General features: G+C 48.2%; 1 pseudogene; it reads right to left on the bottom strand.

Annotated features, from left to right (window-relative positions):
• Nucleotides 1-6,837: 6,837 nt before the first annotated feature.
• Nucleotides 6,838-10,394, bottom strand: LOC133078024 (leukocyte immunoglobulin-like receptor subfamily A member 6; annotated as a pseudogene).
• Nucleotides 10,395-16,544: the final 6,150 nt, after the last annotated feature.

The raw sequence follows: 16,544 nt of genomic DNA on the forward strand, positions 1-16,544 counted from the left end.
TCCTCAACACCACTTGATTTTTTTTCAAATTTTGGCCAATCTAGATGGTATCGAGTGGTATCTCATTGTGGTTTTGTTTTCATTTTCCTAATGACTAATGAATTGAACATCTTTTCATGTGCTAGCTGTCTATTTGTATCTCTTCTTGGTGTAGAAACGTCTATGCACGCCTTTGACAATTTTTAAAAAATATGGTCATTTCTTGTTGTCGAGTTAAAGGTATCTTTACAGATCAGGAGACTGTCCTCTGATTAGATAGATGATGTGCAAATATTTCTTCAAATTTTGTAGGTTGTCTTTTACACTCTTGATAGTGGTTTTTGATGCACACACTTTAAATTTTGATGAAATTCTATTCATCTATTTTTTTCTTTTGTTCGGGTCCATTTAGTGTCATATCAAAGGAACTATTGTCAAGTTCGAAATTATGATGATTTGCTTCATGTTTTTCTCTAAGGGATTTATAATTTAAATCTTAAACTGATCCATTTTGAGCTAATTTTTGTATATGGTGTGCGTAAGGGTCCAGCTTCATTCTTCTGCATGTGGATATCCAGTTTTCCCAAGTCCATTTGTTGAAGAGACTGTTCCTTCCCCATTGAATAGTCGTGGCACCCTTGTGAGAAATCAGCTGATCCTATATATGGGTTTATATGTTGGCCTTCACCTTTATTCCAAGCATCGATATATCTGTTCTCATGCCAGCACCACAGTTTTGATTACTGGAACTTTGTAGTAAGTATTGAAATCAGGAAGTGTGTGGTGTCCAACCTTGTTCTTGTTTTTCAAGATTTCTTGGCTATTGTGGGTCTTTTGCAATTACCTTGGCTTCAGAGAAATGGCTTTTTTTCTGCAGAAATAGACTTTGGGATTCTGATAGGGGTTGCCTTGAGAGTATTGTCGTCTTTACAACATTAATCTTCCAAGCCGTGATCCTGGGATGTCTTCCCATTAATTTAGGTCTTTTCAAATTTTCCTCATCAGATTAAAAACAACTACAGTGTATAACTGTTGCGCCTCCTTTGATAAATTCATTCCTATCTATATTTTTCTTTCGGATGCTGTTATTTTTCACCTCAGTTGCTGTGTTGAAATCATCAGCCCCAGATCCTGTGAATGTGACTTTCTGGAAATGGTCTTTGCAGAGTCATCAAGTGAAGAGAAGATCGTACTGAAATGGGGGGTGGGGGTTTCTCACCCAGTGATTTTGGCATTCTGATCTGATGAAGAGAAGAGGCACATGGAGAGGAATGCCAGGTGACGACAGAGATACACAAGGAGATGTCAGCCCTGTGGAGCTGGGGGAGAGTGTGGAGTTGTACTGCCACAAACGAGGAGGTACCTTGGCCAGCAGTCACTAGGAAGAGGCAGGAAGGATTCTCCCCCAGAACCTTCAAAGGAACACCCTCATTGTGGAGTTCTCGTCCAGAATTGAAAGACAACACACGTCTGTTGTTTTAGTCTCCTCATATTGTGGAAATGTTACTACAGGCCTAGGAAACTAATACAAGGAGGAAAAGCGTAGTATTTGCAAGATGGGGCTCTGCTATCAGCAGGCTGGGCTCATTTCTGGATCTTCTCCCCTCTGTAACTCGGAGCCTGCAGCCTGATCTCTGAACTTAGCTTCCTCAAGTGGACACATGGATGATAGTAGTAATGTCTTCCTGAGGCTTATGAGGGGAGCAAATTATCCATTGCCTTTAAAACTCCACACAACTGCATGTCACCTTGGTATGTGAAGGATCGAACATTGCTATGGGGATACTTCTGTGGGGACATGTGAGGCTCAGCAGCAGGGTGACCCAGTGCTGGTCCCTACCGTCCCTTTAGGGGACCTGGTATGGATGGGGTCCCTGGGGGGACACTGGCCCATGTCCAGCCTGAGGACAGGAGCAGAGAGTGGGGGAGTGGGCTATGGACGCCCCTGCCCTGGCTGCACCACTTCCAGTGGTACTTTCCCTTGGGGGCACTTGCAGTGCCCTTGGTCGCTGCACCTGCAGCTGTCCTCTTCGGGGATGTCAGGGTGCCTGTTTCTGCTGGAGCTCAGAGCGTCCCTCTTCCCCCAGGCCTGGATGGTCACATGTTCAGGGCTGCATTGCATGTCGTCCGGTATTGGGCCAAGTGTTCAGAGGCCCAGCTTCTCACCTGGGCAGCAGCTGGTCATGTTGTGTGGAAAACACAATGCTAGTGTGTAAAGTGTTTGCTGTGACTGATCGATGGCCATTTTGTTATAAATTCGGTCCCTAGTGTAGGGTGTGGCTTTCCCCACCCTGCTTCATCCCCACCTCACTAAATTGTATGAAAATAATGACAGGTCACAGAGCAAAGTGCACCACTTACCAGTAATGAGGAGTAGACGTGAGTCACTACGGGAGAGTCAAGAAGGACGCGTCCCGTGTTCTAGCCCCTGTGCTTTCCACCTGACAGCACGACCCACCTCACCTGGTGTGTAACGACCGCAGGGATCACATGGGAGTTTTCCTTCCTGTCTTTATAAGACTAAAGTTTTGCCTCCCTAAATAATACATGTTGTCTCCCTTCTAATTAAAGTACAGTTGATTTACAATGTTGTGTTAGGCGTACAGCAAAGTGATTCAGCTATACATATATATATATATATATTCTTTTTCAGATGCTTTCCATTATAGGTTACTACAAAATATTAATATAGTTCCCTGTGCTATACAGTAGGTCCTTGTTGTTTATTTTATATATAGTAGTGTGTATATGTTAACCCCAAACTCCTAATATATCCCTCCCCCTTCTTCCACTTTGTGGAAGTTTGTTTTCTGTGTCTGTCAGTCTCTTTCTGTTTTGTAAATAAGTTCATTTGTATCGTATTTTAGCTTCCACATGTAAGTGATATCATAAGATATTTGTCTGTCTCTTAGTATGATAATCTCTAGGTCCGACCATGTTGCTGCAAATGGTATTATTTCATTTTTTATGGGTAATACTCCATTGTATATATACACCACAGCTTCTTTATCCATTCCTCTGTCACTGGACATTTAGGTTGCTTCCACGTCTTGGCTGTTGTGAATAGTGCTGCAATGAACATTGGGGTGCATGTATCTTTTTTCATAAGAGTTTTCTCCAGATATATACCCTGGAGTGGGATTGCAGGATCATATGGTAACTCTATTTTTAGTTTTTAAAAGAATCTCCATACTGTTCTCCATAGTGGCTGCACCAATTTACATTCCCACCAGCAGTGTAGGAGGGTTCCCTTCTCTCCACACCCTCTCCAGCATTTATTAATTGTAGACCCTTTGATGGCCATTCTGAATGGAGTGAGGTGATGCCTCACTGTGGTTTTGATTTGTATTTCTCTAAAATTAGTGATGTTGAGCATCTTTTCATGTGCCTGGTGGCCATCTGTATATCTTCTTTGGAGAAATGTCTATTTAGGTTTTCTGTCCATTTTTTGACTGGGTAGTTTTTTTGTTTTTGTTTTTTTTTGATATTGAGCTCCATGAGCTGTTTTTTATATTTTGGAAATGAATCCCTTGTTGATTCCATCGTTTGCAGATATTTTCTCTCAGTTGTAGGTTGTCTTTTCATTTTGTTTATAGTTTCCTTTGCTGTGCAAAAGCTTTTAAGTTTAATTAGGCCCCATTTGTTTATTTCTGTTTTTATTTCCATTACTCTAGGAGATGGATCCAAAAAAAAAATATTGCTGCAATTTATGTCAAAGAGTATTCTGCCTATGTTTTCCTCTAGGAGTTTTATCGTATCCAGTCTTACATTTAGGTCTTTAATCAATTTTGAGTTTATTTTTGTATATGGTGTTAGAGAATGTTCTATTTCATTCTTTTATATGGAGCTGTCCAGTTTGCCCAGCACAACTTATTGAAGAGACTGTCTTTTCTCCATTGAATATTCTTGCCTCCTTTGTTGGAGATTAATGGACCATAGGTGTGTGGGTTTATTTCTGGGCTCTCTGTTCTGTTCCATTGATCCATATGTCTGTTTTTGTGGCAGTATCATTCTGTTTTGATTACTGTAGCTTTGTAGTATTGTCTGAAGTCTGGGAGGGTTATGCCCCCAGCTTTGTTTTCTTTCCTCAGGATTGCTTTGGCCATTCTGGGTCTTTTGTGGTTCCATATAAATTTTTAGGATTTTTTATTCTATTTCTGTGAAAAATGTCATGGGTAGTTTGACATGGGATCGCATTAAATCTGTAGGCTGCTTTGGGTAGTATGGCCATTTTAACTATATTAATTCTTCCAATCCAAGAGCATGGGATATCTTTCCATTTCTTTGCATCATCTTCAGTTTCCTTTATCAGTGTTTCATAGTTCTCAGTGTATAAGTTTTTCACCTCCTTCATCAGGTTTACTCCTAGGTAGTTTATTTTTGATGCAATTTTAAGAAATTGATTTTATATTTTCTTTTTGGTATTTCATTGTTAGTGTAAAGAAATGCAACAGATTTCCCTATGTTAATCTTGTATCCTGCTACCTTGCTGAATTCGTTTATCAGTTCTAATAGTTGTTGTGTGGAGTCTTCAGTGTTTTCTATATGGAGTATCATGTCATCTGCATACAATGACAATTTTACCTCTTCCCTTCCGACTTGAATACCCTTTTTCTTTTCCTTGTCTGATTGCTGTGGCTAGGACTTCCAATACTATGTCGAACAGAAGTGGTGAGAGTGGGCATCCTTGTCTTGTTCCAGAATTTAGCGGGAAGACTTTCAGCTTTTCACCATTGAGTATTATGTTGGCTGTGGGTTTGTCATAAATAGCTTTTATTATGTTGAGATATGTTCCCTCTGTACTCACTTTGGTGAGAGTTTTTATCATGATTGGGTGTTGACTTTTATCAGATGCTTTTTCTGCATCTATTGAGATGATCATGTGGTTTTGTCTTTTCTTTTGTTGATGTGGTGTATCACACTGATTGATTTGTGTATGTTGAGCCATCCTTGTGACCCTGGCATGAATCCAACTTGCTTATGGTGTATGGTCTTTTTGATGTGTTGTTGGATTCGGTTTGCTAATATTTTGTGGACCATTTTTGCATCTATATTCATCAACAGTATTGGCTTGTGATTTTCTTTTTTGGTGGTGTATGTGTCTGGTTTTGGGTATCAGAGTGATGGTGGCTTCATACAACGACTTTGGGACTGTTTCCTCCTCTTTAATCTTTTGGACACGTTTGAGAAGGATCGGTGTAAGTCCTTCTTTGTATGTTTGGCAGAATTCTCCCGTGAAGTCATCTGCTCCTGGACGTTTGTTTGCAGGGAGTTTTTTTGTTTTTTTAAATTACAGATTCTATTTCACGTCTAGTGATCAGTATGTTCAAAGTTATCTATTTCTTCTTGATTCCATTTTGGTGGGCTGTATGTTCCTAAAACGTGTCCATTTCTTCTAGGTTGTCCAATGTGTAGGAATAGAATTGTTTATAGTATTAGCTTATGATTTTTTTGTATTTCTTTGGGGTAGATTGTTATTTTTCCTCTTGCATATTCTTATTTGGTTTAGTCGGGTCCCACATTGTATGCTTTTGAATTTGATGTAATGAAATATACCGTTATAGTTTTTCTTCACTTATTCACTGTCATGCTTGAAAATTGATCCGTATTATTGTATCAGTTTAACTTTGTGTATTTTTCTGTCATATAAAATTCAGTTGCATACATGAGTATATACACCAAACCATTAATTTTTGGTGAGATTTGTTTCTGTCATTTTGTCTGACATGAATGACCCCTCTGTCAAAGTTCTCCTGAATGTATACTCATGGTTATGTACACATGTTCCTCTAGGTTATATAACTGTGGGTCAGAGCTGCGTGTCTCTTCCTTTTAACCGATAATTCTTATTTATTCTCCAAATTGACTGAGGCAAGTAGTACACCTACCAATAATGTACTGGGATTCAGAGTGCTCAGTGTTTTCTCCCACAACTGGTATTTCCATTGTTTTCTCTTTTGCCTCTCATGTGGATGGACTAGGAGTTTGGCATCATAATTTCATGGAAACCAGGGCATAAAACTGACGTGGAAATGATCTAATCATGATGCTCTATATAAAGGACTCACCTGTGTGCATCGGGGTCATCATTGAGCTGTGCTCCAGCTGGATCAGACTCAGTTCTCTGGGAAAGAGAATTCTACTCATTACTTCCCCACTCTGCCTTCAGCGCATTCATACAGGTACCATGAGGTTGGCCGCGAAGAGAGTATTTACACTAAAGAAAGACATGTCATGAATCTGGGCTTTTTACAAAGTGGTATATTCCTAAGCCTGTTTAATATCACAGCAGCTGGCTGTCACTTCAAACGACAGCTTGTTCCTTCACACTGATGGTGTTTCTGGAGAAACTATACCAGGTGTCATCTGACGAGGAGAGAAGGGCTTGAAGGGTCAAGAGAGGGTTTTAGGGAAGACTTTTTGATTTACCTGTTCCAAATTTGGCCCCAATTTCACCCATTCATTCAGCTTTTAAACGATATTCTGTTTCTTTTTTTAAAAATTACTTTAGATTTATTTATTTTTGGCTGTGTTGGGTCTTCGTTGCTGCACGCGGGTTCTCTGGTTGCGGCGAGCGGGGGCTACTCTTCGTTGTGGTGCGTGGGCTTCTCATTGCAGTGGCTTCTCTTGTTGTGGAGCACGGGCTCTAGGCATGTGGGCTTCAGTAGTTGTCGCTCGCGGGCTCTAGAGCGCAGGCTCAGTAGTTGTGGCGCACGGCTTAGTTGCTCTGTGGCATGTGGGATCTTCCCAGACCAGGGCTCGAACCCGTGTCCCCTGCATTGGCAGGCGGATTCTTAACCACTGAGCCACCAGGGAAGTCCGATATTCTGTTTCTGAGTGAAGGGATGGAGGTCAATAGCACACACCAGCGAAGGTGGAATTTAAAAATAAACAAATGTATTACATGAAAGTGGGCCAGAGCATGAAGGTATGTAAGGTGTGGACGCAGACCTGCCACGTGGGATGTGCCTCACGGCACAGGGGTGAGAGGGGACGGGGCCGTCAGGGAGAGTCAGCACTGGTGGGGAGGGAAGGCACCACGGTTGACCGAGGCCCAGGCCTCCACAGGGACTCCCAGACCTTCTCCTGCACCCACACCGTGTCTCTCCGTCCCCGCTCAGACACTTCACACAACACATGCTGCAGATCCTCTTCCAGAACCTCCTGGGCACGTAAGGTCATGTCCAGGGCTCCACCACTCGGGACGGTGCGTGGTTCCCTCTTGTGTTCAGCTCCTGGCTGCATCTTGGGTTCCTCCGTGGCCGTGTGGAGCCTGAGAGAGCAGAATCCCGAGGCCCAGCAGGATCGAGCCAGCCACGCCCATCCGGATGAGATTCTCCACTGTGTAGTCTTGGGGGTGTGAGGCTAGGATTTGTGGACAAAGAGGTCACAGAGGTCAGAGCAGATCAGAATCACCCCAGAATCCAGGGTGTCCACCCAGGGAACCCGCCTCCCCTTGACAGGACATGACCCTCGGAGCCCAGCCCCATATCTGAGTGATTTCACCTCTCGTGGGATCTGACTTGTTTTGTGATGGGTGGATGGCGTCAGCTGCTCCTGAGAATCATAAAGTGAGGGTGTGAGTGAGGAACTGGGGAGACACGAACCCTTCTCCCAGGTTCTGTGTCCTCAATGCCCCCAATTCTCATATTACAACGTTTACGCAGTTCCTTAATGAACCCTTCCTCTAATATGCCAGGTTCCCTCTGCTTTCCTCGTTGGATTCTCTCAGCCTCCCTGTGTTCTTTGAATTCAGAACCTGCTTTTGAATCACTCTGGAACCGAGTTGGCTGTGCCCCCGGTGGTCAGGATGAGTCAGGAAAGTGGTCTCTTAATGCAGAAATAATTGAGTGCTGTGTGTCCTGTGTTCAGTCTGAGATTGAAGACCCTGTAATCTTATTCTCCTACTTCTGGGAGTTCCCACTGATTCAACAGCTGAGGACCCAGGATCCAGTGATGAGAGTTTGGAGTCAGGGGCCATTGAATGTCCTCCTCTCTGGATCCCCCCTGTGTCCCCTCATTCATTACTACCTCACACATTTCTGGGGACAGAGCCCTGAGCTGAGTCAGCAGGGACAGGGTCAGGGCCCCTCACCTGAGACCACGAGCTCCAGGGGGGCACTGGCGTGTGACAGCAGGTAGGGGTTACTGCTGAGTGAGCTGTAGCACCTGTAGGTCCCATTGTGGGCTGAGGTCACAGGACTCATGGAGAATTCGGCCTGGATATGCTGACCTCGGTACTTTGATCTAAGACGCAGTGGGGGACGGGCTGCCCCCTCCTTGGACAGAACGAAAGTTTCCGTCCTGCTCCCTGACTGACACAGCAGGGTCACGTTCTCTCCTGAGGCCACCACGGGGCCTGGCTGCACCAAGAGGGAGGGCGTGTCAGGGGACCATCCTAGAGAGAGGAAGGGGGGTGAGGGGCTGCCCGCTCCCCTGGTTCTGAACTGCGACTCAGCAGGGCCCCCCTGAGGCCCCTCATCTCTGTCTGTCTCTGTTTTCTCTGAGTCTCTCCCTCTCCCTGCCCACCCCCGTCTCTCTCTGTCTCTCTCCCTCCCTGGGCACCCCTCACGCCTGGTCCCAGCATCACCACCTGGGGCTCCCCCGGCAGGGCCTGTGCAGAGTCTGGGTCCCTGACTGACCCGCTGGCTCCTCACCTGCCACCAGGACGTCCAGGGGGTCACTGGGGGCCGACCACTCGGAGGAGAGGTTGTGTCCACCGTAGCATCTGTACCGGCCCCCGTGGGTGTTGGTCACCGGGCCCAGGGGGAAGTCGGCCTGAGAGAGCCCAGCCTGGGGCTGCCGGCCAGGGCGCTGGGGGAGGGCCTGTTCCCCCTCCTGGGACAGAGCGAATCTGTCATAGCCGACGTCAGAGCGACACTGGAGGGTCAGGCTCTGTCCAGAGGCCACGACAGGGCCCTGCGGGGTCAGGAGGGAGGGCTTCCCAGACACACCTGGGGGAAGACCAGCCCTGGGCTGTAGGGGCTGGTTCCTCCCATGAAGCCCCTTCTCCCATCCTGGTCCCTAGGCCTCACTGTCGCTCACACTCTGTGTCTCTGTCCTGTGCGCCCCACTCCCCCCTCACCCCACCCTCTCATCTGGGACAGTCCTGGGAGAAAAGCATCTAATAATCTGTCTCGTGCCTCAAAAAGTGTGTGAGGCCAGGGTGGGACTTCCTCACCTGGGACCAGGAGCTCCAGGGGGTCACTGGGGGCCGACCACACCTGGGGGGTGTCCCTGTTAAAGCCGTGGCATCTGAACATCCACCTGTGGCTGGGGGTCATGGGACCCACGGGGAGCAGGGCCTGGGTCTGCCCATAGGGGCGTCGCTGTGCATCCAGGGTCCAGGAGGACTTGTGTTCTCTTTCCTTAGTCAGAATGAACCCGTCCAATCCCTGCCATGAGCTACACTGGAGGGTCACGGTCCCTCCCGAGGTCACCACAGGGCTCGGCAGGGCTGAGAGGGTGGGTTTGCTGTGGACCCCTAGGAGAGAAGGAGGGAGCTTGTGAAATGGGGCTCACACCCCCCTCGCCTCCCCCAGGGCTGGGCTGTGAGAGGGACACACCCCTGAGAGCAGACCCCCTTCCTGAGGGCAGAGCCTGAGGCTGGGACCCCCGAGTGTCCTCTCACCTGTCACCACCAGCTCCAGGGGGTCACTTCGCTCTGACCAGACAGTGGGGCTGAGATAGTAACAGTGATATCTCCCTGCGTCGGGCTGTGTCATGTGTGGGATGGAGAACTTGCCCTTGTCCCTGGGCTCCAGTGGGGGCTGGCTGTCCCAGGGACCTGAGCTTCCCTCTTTATCCAAACGGAACTCCCGGGCCCCCAGGGTCCCCTGACACCAGATGGTCACGGGGCTCCCCCAGGGGATCACAGAACCTGGCTCAGCCCAGATGGTGGGTTTGGGGAGGGTGCCTGGAAGGACATCAGAGGCTGGTCACAAGACGTCCTCACCCTCAGGTCCCCAGCTCTCAGCCCCAAACCTCCCAGACTCCCCCTCCTTCAGCCCAGAACTGCTGTTCCCCATCCCCATTGCCTGGGGGTGGCCCCTTGTCCCCATGAGCAGGAGGGAGCTGGGACACCTGGGGACAGACTCACCTGCCTGCACGTGGGTCCTCAGGCCCACACTCAGCCCTGGAAGAGAGACCCCTGTGAGAGATTTGCCCTGAATCCTGAGCAGCGCCTCTCCTCCCCGTGAGCCTCCTGAGTCCTGGGGTCTCCTGACAGAGCAGCCTGGCTGTGGGGAGGGGTCCCTCCGTGACTAGGGCTTCCCCTCCCCCTCCTCCATCTCACCGAGGCAGAGCAGGGCCGTGAGGCTGGGCGTCATGGCGTCTCGCCCTGTGGTCCAGGCGGTGCAGATGGAGGAGACCACGGTGCCCTCAGGACGGAGACCCGAGGGTGTGTCCACTGGGAGGCTGGTCCTCCCCGTCACGGGGCTGTCACGTCAGCAGCCCCACAGGAAGGGGAACTGCCCCTCCTTGACAGCCTGGCCCTCGTTCCCATGACAGACCCGGTGTCTTCCTGAGACGCCCCTTCCAGGTGAGGGTGACCCGGGCACGTCCTTCCCTCTCAGAGCCTCCCCGTGGGGTCTCCTTCATCCTCAGCCCGTCCATCAGCACGTCTCTGTGGGGTCCTCACCATGGACAGGGGTCACCCAGGCCCTGGCGATGCTTCAGGGAGGATGCAGGTTCCTGCTGCACCGCAGAGCTCAGATCAGCAGAGACATACGTTTAACATCTACCTACAGCTCAGTGGAGGTCAACGTGGCAATGAGCACAGAGGAGAAGTTCAGGGAAATAAGGAAGGAAACATGCCTGCTCCCCTGGCCCCGGGGTGTGGGTTTGCTTTCTACCTCCGCCCCCTTCAGGGACTTCTCTCTTTTTCTTGAAACAGCGTCCGCCCCACCTTCCTGGGAACAAGCCCCTGAGTCGTTCCTGCCTGCTTGGTGGCCCTTGATCCTTGGACAGGGCTCTCCTCCCCATCCTGTCATCCTGCCTGGAAGCTTAGGGGACGTTGATTTGAGTTAGAGGTCTCACTTTGAAGGAAAACATCTCTATTTAAATCTGTCCCCACTGCTCTTGTAACCTTGAGGGCAGTGCCCTTTCTGAGCCTGAGTTTCCTCCTCTGCATGTTTTCACGAGCCCCACTCCTAGGAGTGGCTGTGAGCTCAATGGTGTCAGGTTCATTGCAGGATCATCATTGTTAATTTCCAGAGCAGGTGACAACAGGAGTGGGTGGGACAGGAAAGGATCCTGGGCTCAGACTCCACGGCAAAGTGGGTGATTGTGGTGCCCACCCAAGAGCCCTCCTCTGCTCCTAACACTGAGAAATGCTATTTTGAATATTTCTGAAACACGTACCCACAGACACATGCAGAAAAAGAGAAAGAAAGTTCCCCAAATGGAGAGGGAACCAGAGCAAAGAAGAGGGAACTAGGCTGAGTGGCCCCCGCTGGCCGGGATCATCAGGGGGTCATAGGGAGGAGGTTCCCACCTGTGTGGACAGAGAGAAGGACCCAGGGCCTCACAGGCAGGGAGAGGTCAGGGCTCCAGGTGAAGGCTGAAGCTGCGGCCCCCCCTTCCCCACGTTTCTGGACGGGCACTGGGTTGGCTCTGCTCCCTGCCCCAGGCCCGTGGTCAGCATTGAGCCACCTCCCCTGTGTGGCATGAAACAGACTCAGTCCAGGATTGTCAGCCATGGGCGTCCACCCTCGTGGGAGTGTGAGGGTCCCATTGGACCATCCCCGAGGGCACAGCTGTGAGCAGGTGCTAAGTGTGAGTCGGTGGAGAGCACGGGGCAGGAGCGGCTGCAGCGGTCTCCCCTGGTCAGCCTGGCGCCCAGCACAGCCCTGGGAGAAGCCTTCTAGGAAAGATCGGGGGTGTGAGGGGAGTGCCTTTAACAGGAATGGACATCACAGTGACCCTAGTAACGATGACAGTGCTACGACAGCCGTCTGCTGACGCATGGGGGTGTCCTAGGCAAGGAAATAGAGTCAGTAGGAAACCAATAAAGAGGTGAAAAAAATATATAGAACATACTTGATGTGAATATCTTGATTGTATAACAGCACAATGAGTGACTTTGCTGAAATAAAAATATGAAAAAAAAAGAATCAGGAAAATACGACAGTCGATTTAAATTAAGCGTGTTTAAATATCTGAAAAAGAAAGGGAGGCAGCCATATGGATTATTTTATAGAAGAACTGGCAGTTATTGAAAAGAGTTAGAAAAGGTAGAGATGAAAAATCCAGTAGAATCAACACATTAAAAAATGTCATCCCATTAAGGACAAGACAGCTGAGGGACCCATTATGAAACTGAATACAATATTGAGGAAATGTTCCAGAATGAAGGTTAGAGAGACCAGAAATGGAAATTCAAGATACTTGAGGAATAGAATGAGGAGGGCCAACGTCATATCTATTGTAAGTGTCAGAAGGAAAGGTCATGACATATAACAACAGCCAAAGAAAGAAAGAAGTGAACATTTTTCAGAGATGAGGACAGGCCAGCTAAGTGCTAGGACGCATGTATTTAAAGTGACATCTGTATCTTGACCCTTCATGGTCAATTAAGAAAATGAAGGTTAAATTAAAAAAAAAAAGTATCTCAGACTGAATTGTACACTTCAAAACGGTTAATTCTATTTTGTGTAAATTTCAACTGAAAAAAATCAAGGACGACTGTCCTGGGGCCCTACAAATGTCCTGAAACTACTTCCTGTAGAAAATGCAAATTACCATTAAGAGAATGACAAGCTCATTGGGACCAGACTACCCCCTACCAAAAGGCGATGCCAGAAGATATTGGAGAAATCCCTTCAGGGAATTAATTGGGAAGAATTTTACACTGAGCCAAATTATTTTTTATTTTATTTTAAAAAAAATTTATTTATTTATTTATGGCTGTGTTGGGTCTTCGTTTCTGTGCGAGGGCTTTCTCTAGTTGCCGCAAGTGGGGGCCACTCTTCATCGCGGCGTGCACGGGCCTCTCACTATCGCGGCCTCTCTTGTTGCAGAGCACAGGCTCCAGACGTGCAGGCTCAGTAATTGTGGCTCACGGGCCCAGCTGCTCCGCGGCATGTGGGATCTTCCCAGACCAGGGCTCGAACCCGTGTCCCCTGCATTGGCAGGCAGACTCTCAACCACTGCGCCACCAGGGAAGCCCCAAATTATTTTTAAGGGACAAAAGTGAAAGGCTCATCAGAGGGTAAATCCCTAAATACGAGGAGATTCCAGGCACCACATCTGACCTGTGGGAGCTGTGTCCATTCCGCTAAGCCCACCACGTCAGGCTGCGTCTTCCTGAGAGATAAGGAGGGTTCTGGGGGGGATGGATCCCCTACCCATCACATGTATGTTCCTCTCCTAGTAGTTGAGTCACACACTTAGTTTGAAATAAGAAATGTTTTCAAGTAACTTGATAAAGAGAGAATGAGAGTGAAAGGGCATTTCCAGAGACACAAGTTCTTAGATATTTTACTATTTTCATACTCAGTGAAAGGAATACTAAGAGATGTAATGGAGAAAGTGAGATGTAACATGAGAAAAAAATGGTAAAAAAAAGCACCGAAAAATTAACAAACACAACTTGTACAGACACCCACAGATGCACCCACACGTGTGCACACACACACATGTGCACATGCACAGACACGTATACAGAGTACCCATATTTCAGGTAAAGCACAATGAGAACATCGTCTTCTCTAATGGAGGAGGAGAATGCATAGTTGTTTAGAAATAAAAATGTAAATACATATGTTAACGTGGGAATAACTGCCTAAAATTAGAAATGGAATAACTACCAATGTGCTTGGTGTAATTAAATGAAAGAAAAAATTTTCGGCTTTATTGAGATATAAGTAACAAAAATTGTATATATTGAAGATGTACAACTTAATGTTTTTATTTTTTAAAAAAACATTTATTTATTTATTTATTTATTTATTTATTTATTTATTTGGCTGTGTTGGGTCTTAGTTGTGGCATGCAGGATCTTCGCTGTGGCAGGCGGGATCTTTCGTTGCGTGCACAGGCTCCAGAGTGCACGGGCTCAGTAGTTGCAGCTCGTGGGCTTAGTTGCTCTGCGGCATGTGGGATCTTAGTTCCCTGACCAGGGATCCAACCTGCGTCCCAACCATTGGAAGGTGAATTCTTAACCACCGGACCACCAGGGAAGTCCCACTTGATGTTTTTATATACACTTACCTTGTGAAATACTCACCACAATTAAGCTAATTAACATATCCATGACCTCACATACTGAACATTTGTGTGTGAGTGTGTGTGTGGTGAGAACACTTAAGGTCTATCCTGTAAGCAAATTTCAAGTCGACAATGGAATACTGTGAACTCTAGTCACATCACTGTACATCACATCTCCACAAGTTACTCGACTGGGTAACTGAAACGTTGTTCCCCGTGACCAGCATCTCCCCACTGACCCCTTTCCCAGCCTCTGGCAACTACCATTCTCCTGTGTTTCTATGAGTCTGACTATTTTAGATCCCCCAGGGAAGTGAGCTCGGGCTGTATTTGTCTTTCTGTGTCTGGCTTATTTTACTTCACATAATGTCCTCCAGCTTCATCCACGTTTCCCAAACGGAAGGATTCCCTTCTTTTTAAAGGCTGAATAACATTCCAGTGTGTGTGTGTGCGTCCGTGCGCGTATCTCACATTTTCTTTATCTCTTCATCTTTCGACAGGCATTGAGGTTGTATCCGTATCCTGGCTAATGTGAATAATGCTGCAGTGAACATAGGAGTGCAGATATCTCTCTGAGGTCCTGGTTTCATCTGCTTTGGATATATACCTGGAAGTGGAATTGCTGGATGTTACGGTAGGTAGTTCTATTTTTAATTTTTTGAGGAAACTGCATACTGTTTTCCACAGTGGCTGCACCGATTTGCGTTCCCACCAACAATGCATAGGGTTCTCTTTTCTCCACAGTTTTGCCAACACCTGTTATCTTTTTTTTAAATTAACTTATTTAATTTATTTATTTTTGGCTATGCTGGGTCTTCATTGCTGTGCGCGGGCTTTCTCTAGTTGCGGCGAGCAGGGGCTACTCTTCGTTGCGGTGCGCGGGCTTCTCATTGCAGTGGCTTCTCTTGTTGTGGAGCACAGGCTCTAGGCACGTGGGCTTCAGTAGTTGTGGCACGTGGGCTTCAGTAGTTGTGGCTCGTGGGCTCTAGAGTGCAGGCTCAGTAGTTGTGACACACAGGCTTACTTGCTCCGTGGCATGTGGGATTTTCCCGGACCAGGGCTCGAACCCATGTCCCCTGCGTTGGCAGGCAGATTCTTAACCACTGCACCACCAGGGAAGTCCTATAGTGTCATGTCTTACATTTAGGTCTTTAAACCGTTTTGAGTTTATTTTTGTGTATGGTGTAAGGGAGTGTTCTAATTTGATGACTTACATGTAGCTGTCCAGTGAATCCCACCACCTTTGACCTGAAAATGAGAGGCCACCTTCACTCTGCCCTTCATATTGTGGGGCTGATTCCATAGGTGCCGTGATGACTCTAAGGGCTCCTAGAAATCAGCACCCGGACAGAGGCGAGGAGGGCACCTGCTCTTTCCTCCCTCTCTCAGCTGGGCATCTTCCCCTTCATGCATTTCTTCTCACTATGACCACCCAGTAGGCACCAGTGACCTCAGTTATACTTGAGACATGAAGCCCCCTTCCTTCATCTCCACTCCCACCCCCAGGTCCGGTGGGAAGCGACCCTTCTGTAAAGGTTTAGTGGGGAAGGGCTAACAGAAGCTCAGCCCAGGACTGGGGAGACTGTGTCTCCTCTAGGCTAAGAGGACGCTGTTACTCAGCAGACACGGTGCTCGTGCCTGTGGGTGAGAGTCTGCAGCCCCGATGCTGCCTGGAACAAGGACAGAGGGAGGGTGTGGCGTGTGTCTGCATCCTCGTGTTGTTCTTAGCTCCACGTCTTCCCTCAAAGTTCCGAGCTTCCGCCCTTCCGTCTCCCTTCTGCACACACCTAGCATGGCCTGGACCCTGGGGTGGGGTGAGTGGAGTAGAGGGAGAGGGGCTCCCCCTGTATTGTCCATCCCTCCGTGGGGTGGGGCCACCTGTGGCTGGCGTCCCTGTGTCTCTCTTCTCCTCCTCCAGCTCAGAGCTCTCCTGGGACAGGGCTGTGAGCCGAGGGTCTGGCTCCTCAATGGATATGGGGAGGGGGCTCCTCACCTGAGAGCAGGAGCTCCAGGGGTCGCTGGGCTGTGACATCAGGGAGGGGGAGGTGCTGAGTGAGCTGTAGCACGTGTGGGTCCCACTGTGGGCTGAGGTCACAGCACTCAAGGTGAAGTTGGCCTGAAAGGGTGGAGCCGTGTCCTGCAGACGAAGGTTATGGGGGGGAGTGAGTGACCCCTCCTTGGACAGATGGAGGGGATCGGACCAGATCTCAGAGCCACACTGCAGGGTCGTGTTCTCTCCCCAGGGCACTGAAGGTCCCGGCTGGGCTCAGAGGGAGGGTTTCCTGTACATTCCTGGGGCGAGGTAGGGCGTGATGTGTACAGAGCCACCCCCAAGACACCCTTGACCCTGAGCTGAG

Source organism: Eubalaena glacialis, chromosome 18, assembly GCF_028564815.1.
Source record: "Eubalaena glacialis isolate mEubGla1 chromosome 18, mEubGla1.1.hap2.+ XY, whole genome shotgun sequence".
NCBI lineage: Eukaryota > Metazoa > Chordata > Mammalia > Artiodactyla > Balaenidae > Eubalaena > Eubalaena glacialis.